We start from the raw sequence: 7,979 nt of genomic DNA, 5'->3' as shown, positions 1-7,979 counted from the left end.
AATGTCTGCCAGACATCAAGCCCTGGATGAGATCTAACTTTCTTCAGTTGAATGTCAACAAGACCGAGGCTCTCCTGATTGGCTCCCGTCAGCGCCTCCACACCTCAGGCGCTGCCAGCTTCACAGTCCCTGGTTGCTCCACCTTACTAAGCCAGTCTAGAACCTTGGATCCTGTTTAACCCTCAACTATCCCTTCTACCCCACATCTATGCCATGACCGCTCTGCGTTCCCCCACCTCCTCAGCAATGCCCAGCTCCACCACTGCCTCACACCACAGGCTGCCAAAACCCTCATTCTTGCATTCATTACATCGAGGCTTGACTATGCAAACTCCTTGCATTTCGGCTTTCCCAATGCCTTCATCCAGAACTCTGCAGTCCGTGTACTCTCCCGCACCAGGCTCCATGACCATATCAACCCATCCTCGCCAGACTTCCTAGCTTCCCATCATAAAGTTCAAGATCCTGGTCCTCACCTTCAAAGCACTCCATGGTTTTGCACCCCCCTACCTCTGCGACCTCCTAAACCCCTACCATCTTGCCTGTTCCCTCCGCTCAGCGGGCTCTGGCCTGCTGCACGTTCCCCGCCTCGCTCGCCCCATCATTGGTGGGCGGACCTTCTTCCACTCTGCCCCCACCCTCTTGAACTCCATCTCACAGTCCCTCCGCCTGGCCTCCTCGCCTCATTCAAGATCCATGTCAAGACCCTCCTCTTCGACCGTGCTTTCGATCAACCTGCTTCCCCCCCCCCCTGCTCTCCACCCTCCCCGATCCCGACCCCCAGCTCAGGTCTGAAACTCTGTCCACCGCCTTGGGACATCCTCCCAACGTGAAAGGCACTATGCAAATGTATTTTGGATGTGGTTGTTGTGGTTGCATATACCTGGAGTGGTCTTGCAGAGGTTGGCATTAAAACATGTGCCATTGTGAGGAATAGCATGAGGTGTTGTTATGTAGGGATAAGCCGCTGCTGCTAAAGGTGTACAATAAAGGGATTGTGGTGGCCGAGGTGACCCCATATCCCTGGGTAGGGGAATGCCAGAAGACCAGACATACATATCCAGAGCAGTGTTAGCAAGGACTGGGAGGATTTTCATGTTCATCCTAGGAATTTGGGGAATCGTGGACAGATGCAACTGACAGTAGCACTCATGTGAGGTGGTTGGGCAGAGATGGAGAATTCATGGAACCTTTGCCTCAACCTCGGTATGTATATTAAGTAAGGAATCAGCAAACAGAGCCAGGATGAGAGGGAGGTGGGGCAGGAGAGTACAGGCACACCAGAAATAGCGAAGTAAGAGAGGATGTGAAAGAGACTGGGAAATGAGGGCCAGCTTAGCTGGAATGCTGGCAGGGAGTCTGCGGTGAGGCTCTGCACACAGTCCTGCCAGTGCAGAGAAGCCTGAGCTGGGGGTGAAGGGAGCACAGTACGTCAGGCTGGGTCTGATTGAAGCACATTGCTCTGGAATATTTTGGAATAAAGTGAACGATATAACTGAGCTCACTTGAAGTTCACGGTTCTGAATTTATAATAATCAAAAGCATGTTGGGACCAACTGGGCCTCTTGGACAGGGATGAATTTCTGGTAAAGAACAATGTTTTAATGTTCTTTCCCACAATGTTAAACAATTCAAAATTAAAACACCATGTTAAATTTAAACAACGTTGTCTCTCCTGCTATATACTTGTAACCCCACACTTGGAAACCATGGATTAAGTCCTGATTTTCAGCTAATAGTAAGATCTGGGTGATAGCCTATACTTCCTGCAGAATAGTTTCAAAACAATCACCAATTACCTCACCTTTGTCTCAAGTCAATGGCGAAAACTTCATCAGAAGCCACAACGACATTCATTTCCTCTCTTCATTTCTCCAAATAATAAGTAGCAGGAGATTCCATACCTGGTTTCAAGCTTTTTAAGCTGTTACTTGTTGCCTCTCTCCCATTCTCAGTGTTGTGTCCAAACCCTAAAACCGCCATTAGTTATCTTAGTATATTTGCCAATATCACTGAGGGAGTGAGCACAAGTGAGGGTGGGAATTTGTGCCATTGGGTGCTGTGAGGGTTAATGGTTGAACCAAGTTGATTGTTGGGGGATGGAAGGGGGGTAATCTCCTATTGTGTATGAGCCAAAGGCTGTCATCTGTCACTTCCGCAGGCACTAAAATGAATTGTATTTTTGTTGGATTCTGAAGCCTATAAACATGTAGCCAACATGTAGTTTTTAGTAACAAAGATAGACTGTGTGAATGTATTAGACTGCCAGTTTGTCGCGAGTCAGCACTATGGTAAAATCATACAGATGTCGTTGTTTTGAAAGTTGACTTTCCTGAACAAAAATACTATTTAGATTTAGCCATTTCCTGTGTTTCCATTTTACAATACACAACCCCATGGGAATGTTTAAAATACTGTTTATATTAAGCAGCTAAATTCTGAAAACATCATGTTGGAAGACTCAAAGCAGAAGGTCAAAAAGTGAAGATCTTCCCATACATTTTGTGGAAATGCTGGAATTAGTTTTACTGTTGAATATTTTCTCAAAGCAAAAGATCTTACTGTATCACTCATTGTTCACTTGTTTTGTTAATAGCGCCTTTCATGTAGGGAAGACATCCCAAAGTGCTGGATATTCAGGGATTTGCACCCAAGCTGGGGGTTGGGATCAGGAAGGTTGGAGGGCAGAGAGAGTAGGGGTAATAATAATAATAATAATCCTTGCATTTGATGTAGCGTTTTTCACGTCTTCTAGACGTCCCAAAGCGCTTCACAGAATATACTGTAAAGTGAATTGACTGTATATTTGTGGAGGGTACCGAAGACACAGTCGAAGAGGAGTCTTAAGACGTGCCTTGAAGGAGGCAAGAAGAGGGAGAATGCGAAGGGACTGTGGGATGGAGTGATGTGTCAGTGATGGCAGCTTGGCAGTGGCATTTTCTGGAGGTGGCTTCATACTGATATGATGTTCAGGCTGTTTTCCAACACTGTCATTGGTTTGCACTTAAGTGAACGTGTGCCAAATAGTGACTCACTGAAAACGGAATCTATGTCCTTTGTATAAAGTACGTATTGGATAAGCACATCCAGTGCATGTGTCTGTTGCCACTTACAGCCTTAGCTATAACAGGCAGTATATAGCTTAGTAAGCGGTCTGCTTGGCTGATGAGGCAGTTTTTGAGAGAAGGAGTGGCTGTTTTGTGTTCTATCTTGTACTGTTTTTTGTTTAAGCCTCTTTCTTGAGTGTCTGGAATTCCATCGCCTAATCACTCCGCCTTACCTCCTCCTTAGCCTCCTTCAAGTTGTTCAAAACCCTCCTCTTCGACACTGTCCAGCGCCTTGGGATGTCCTCCCAATATAAAAGGCGCTATACAAATGTAATCTTGTTGTTGTCTAAAACTGATTTCTAAAATAGTGGGGGGAGTTTTTTTTCCTATTTCTCTGATATAATACTCCAGCCACTGTATAACAATCTGCTCAGATTGGCTCCACCCTGGGTCTGACGTGCTTGCTAATGGAGAAACTGCATTCTGAAATGCAAGATAAAATAGTCTGGAGAAAGTAATGTGGAGGGAAAGGCTGTACATAGATAAATAGCGCAAAATTAACCCTTTATTCCATCACATCCATGTTCTTGTTAATGTAAAGTAACAAAATAGTGCAGAAACATATTGTCATCCCAGAGCACCCATGAAATAATGATTGTGAGTAATTGGTGTCCACAACAGTGAGAGCTCCACCATTCTACTCATCCAGGTTGTTGGCATGGAGCTAGCATGGCCCAGCATTTCTATAGGTTCATCCCAGTTCCACTTGGGACTTCTCATTTACCTGTGCTCCCAGGAAACACTTTATGGTGATAAAGGGAAAAACATTTTTATTGAAAACCATTCAATAAAAAGTAGAAAACAAGTTTCTTTTTAAAGTACCATAGTGCTATTATACTTAAAAGCTGTAATGAAATCATTTTATATTCATTAAATGGCTGGTAATTGCTACCAGACTGTATCATGGTTCCACTCCTCATTAATTTATTTTATTTCAGACCCATAAACCCAACTGGAAACCAAAGGAGCAAAGAGGTTGAAGGATAACCATCATATTCCTAGTGGCTTGTGATTCATTGTTCTTGACAGCACTAGATAAAATTATCCAATCTATTAACACTGAGAACTTGTCCCAAGCCTAGGTGATCTTCCTGAAGTGCAAGCCTCCACTGCAGGCCATGACTTCAATATTCTTCTACTGGATCAATTCCATACTATAATTACAGCCTTAAGTGAGTGGGGAAGGGACAAGTGTGGCAATTTGGTAATTGCCTATCTTTCATTTAGCCTATAGGATGCAATACCAAGAGGAAGCCTGGTCCCCATCACAAGGAGAGAAATGTCCTCGAATTGGGGCTGCTTTCTATACTGTGAAGAGACTGGTAAGAGTGATAGTGGCATAAGCTAATCACTTTTCAGGTATGTAGACACGTGTGGACAATGAAGTACATCTGAGAGAAAGTCAAAGGTGTAGGATTTCCAGTAAGGAAGTATATCAGAGGGTTAATGAGGGGTTTAGGGTATTTCAGAGAGTGCTATAGTGAGAGGTATAGGGCATGACAGAAAGTGATACTATAAGGGTTAGCAAATAGTATGATACAGTACACAAGTTGGTAAAGTATTTAATGCAAAATTAATAGCAGGAGGAACTGGTCTGCACAGAGTGGAACGTGGCACTAAGCTAAAGGGATACAGCATTACTGCCAGGAAATGACACTGAACTTGTTACAGGGCCCTGGTCGGGCCCCACCTAAAGTATTGCTTACAACAAGGTTCATAATTGGAATTAGGCATCTGAGTCATGAGGGGAAGCTATGGAGACATGAACTGGAGAAGAGAACGTTTAAAGGAGGTCTCAATGAAGCATTCACAATCTTACAAGACCTAGATGAACCAAACCCTTTATATTCCTGTGGTTTTATGTTATTACATACTTGTATGTAAAGGTGGACAGGACATTCAGTTAAAGGTGAAGTGAATGAGGACACAGTCTGACTGTCAGGATATGTGGTACAAACTAGAGCATTTGCAGCCTGCCAAAAGAGTAAGGCATTTCCTGCAGTGGGTGCACAGATTTGGCAATGAAATGGTCAAAAACAGCCGTAATCCAGTCAGGCCATTCTTTTGGCTTCCAAGGTCTTGACACGTTTGTGTTTTTGGAGCCAAGAGACTTTCCTGTAGGAGCTACTCAGCGTGGAGTTACTTTATTGCGGACAGCAGCTGCTGGTGTGGTGTATAAACTGTGTCAGATGATGAAGTAAAATAGCCAGTCCTTTCATCATCTCTAACACAAAGCATCTGGAAACAGATAGTATGAGCAAAGTATCTGAAAAATAAGTGTTTGATGCAAAATACAGGGAAGTCTCATTAGCAGCACTCCAAATAAACAGCAACGTGATATTTGCCAGGACAACTCTGCAAGTGCAAGGGCTGACTCCAGCAACCAACAAGTGCAGTACTTTCTCCCTGCCAATCCTTCAATCGGAATGTCATTTGGAAGATCTCAGCCACAGAAGCAATGGGCACGAGGGAACTGGCAAAATTTCCAGGATGAGTACATGTAGTAAAGTGCAGTGACTGTGTATTTTGTTGGCAAATGCGGCAACTATATTTCCACACAGGAATGTCCCACAAACAGCCATGAAGTGAATGGACAATTTTATTTGGGGCATTGTTGGCCAGAACACCAGAACAACATCCCCCCTCCTTTTAGATGGCGCCATTGGATGTTTAACGTCCAGCTGAAGAGGCAGACAGGACCACGGTTAAACTCTCATCGAAGGGTTGGCACCTCTGACAATGTAGCTTTCCCTCCAGAACTCTATTGGAGTTTTAGACAATATGAGTTCCAAGTTCCTACATCGGGCTTGAACCCACAACCTTTTGACTCATAAGAGAAAATGCTACAGACTGAACCAGGCTGACACATATTTTTATGCCAATTTGTTGGAGTTTAAGAACCTGGTGACAAGAATGAAGGATTGATGGATCAGTGGTCCCTTGTTCCCAGATTGCAATTCCTCCCCAGCGTTGTACCCACCTCATTGCCCCTCCTATTATTAGCAAAATATTTCCAAAACATTTATTTGGAAAACTTTATCCTCACTTCTGCACTATTTAATTAAGAATATTTGGCAAAGGTGAAGAGTAGGTTATTGCCACACTGCGTAAATTCTGATCATGTTTAGTACTGATGTGCTATCTGCTCCCTTAGTGATGTTATATCAGATCAAAAGTTGCACAATGAATCTCAATCTTGAGTTTCACAGAAGTAGTGAAAAGTGCACAAAAGAATTTGTTCAGGACACGTGTCACTAGCAGAGTGGAAAAGCATTTTCACACTCTCACTGCTTTCTGATCTTGAAAGATTATAAAGCTTAGTTTTACACATGTGTACCTTTTGTTGGATCGTTAGCGTAATAACTTCCAGATAGATACTGCTCCCTCAAACAGCCTGCATCACAGCAGCTGCCTCACTCCTGTGGTAGCCCTGCCTGCAGACTGGATGTGCGATTGCAAGTAAGCATGTTCCAACTTCAAAGAGCTGCCCTGCGGGTTCCTGCTGCTCCGCACATGTGTTTTGCTGTAGTAGCAGAAATAATCCTGAAAGGTGAGTTATGTCCACTGTACTATGAAGCCAAGCCCATGAGACCCCCAATTACCTTTATTTTGAAGGACATCTTGTTTGGAAACAGTATATTGTACTTTTATAAGACATCACCCCTTACTGCAGCATCTGTAACTTATGTCAGTAACTTACAGTACAACTAGCTCGGCTTCACTGTTCAGTCCTTTTGTAAACAACAGCGTATACGTTGATATCACCTTGCCCTGTGGAATGGATCCCAACCCATTACTGTTTTATTATTACTGTAGTAATTGTTCATCTCCACCAACAGTCTTATCACCCCGTCAACATGTTTTTTCCTCTTTATCTCATGTCATGAAATGGCTGATGGACAAGATATGATGGATCAGATGATAATAAAATGACAAAGGAGGTGATAATAGAGGGGAGGGAGATGATGGAAGAGATAATAATGGAGGAGGTGATGAGTATACAATGGAGAAGGACACAGATGATGAGGGGGAAATGGCAAAGGGGGTGATAGAAGAGGACTAATAGAGATGGATAATAGCGGGAAGAATAGAATTGCATAAAGTGTACAGCATTGAATAAAGCCATTCCCCTCAACTCATCTGTGCCGGTATGTATACACCACACTAGCCTCTACCTATCTTAGTCCCCTCTCCCAACCCCCCCCCCCTCCCATAGTTCTCTATTTTCATCTCCCTCATGTATGTTGGAGGAGATGGATATTGGACATGATGGTGATGAATGGAGTAGATTATAGAGGAGATGGTGATGGAGGGGTGAATGATAACTGGAAAGTGAGATGACGGGAAGGCTGAATGGCCTTTTTTTGTGCCTCTTTATTAATGTGCTTATTTGAGGTGTACAAATATCATTCCCTCCCAGTGTGATCAAACAGTAGGAAAAATGGCCCGTATTCAAATCATTACAATATTTTCAAATATTTATTAACTAACATGGAAATGATTAAAGAATTTATTATGTTTCTTACATTACATTAAAGTGTTTGTAAAATGTGTATGTTAAATTGGCTGTGTCATCTTTCTGGGGATTTTTCTTTAACACACCTAGACTGTGTTCCTGAAACTGGGAAGGTCAGTCTGCACTGCAGATGCATCCATATATTAAGAGGGGGCATTACAATTCTACATGGGACACATTCTCCCTGTTGAATTTGAGTCTATAATAGCACTTAAAGGGAATGGGCCTACTAGGAATATTATTATTAAAGGATACTTTGGAAAGAGCATTGAATAGAAGTTGATCGCTTCACTGGAGCTAGCCTTGCAAAGACCTGCTGGGTTCAATGGTTTCCTTCTGTGCTTTTAAGTATTGAT

General features: G+C 43.1%; 1 protein-coding gene across 2 annotated transcripts in view; it reads left to right on the top strand.

Annotated features, from left to right (window-relative positions):
* The window catches only part of nol9 (nucleolar protein 9), a 55,988-nt gene that overhangs the window by 28,244 nt on the left and 19,765 nt on the right, over positions 1-7,979 (top strand). Inside the window, exon 1 of one of the 2 annotated variants that reach the window (XM_007897860.2) lies at positions 4,412-4,429. The exons of the other annotated variant lie outside the window; for it this stretch is intronic. The gene's annotated coding sequence lies outside the window, so the exon portion shown is untranslated. Of the gene's footprint in view, positions 1-4,411; positions 4,430-7,979 lie in introns of those variants that run through there. 2 annotated transcript variants of the gene reach the window in all.

The sequence above is a fragment of the Callorhinchus milii genome, unplaced genomic scaffold (assembly GCF_018977255.1).
Source record: "Callorhinchus milii isolate IMCB2004 unplaced genomic scaffold, IMCB_Cmil_1.0 Scaffold24, whole genome shotgun sequence".
Lineage (NCBI taxonomy): Eukaryota > Metazoa > Chordata > Chondrichthyes > Chimaeriformes > Callorhinchidae > Callorhinchus > Callorhinchus milii.
The sequence above is the reverse complement of the archived record's forward strand: the minus strand, read 5'-3'. Positions and strand labels throughout refer to the sequence as shown.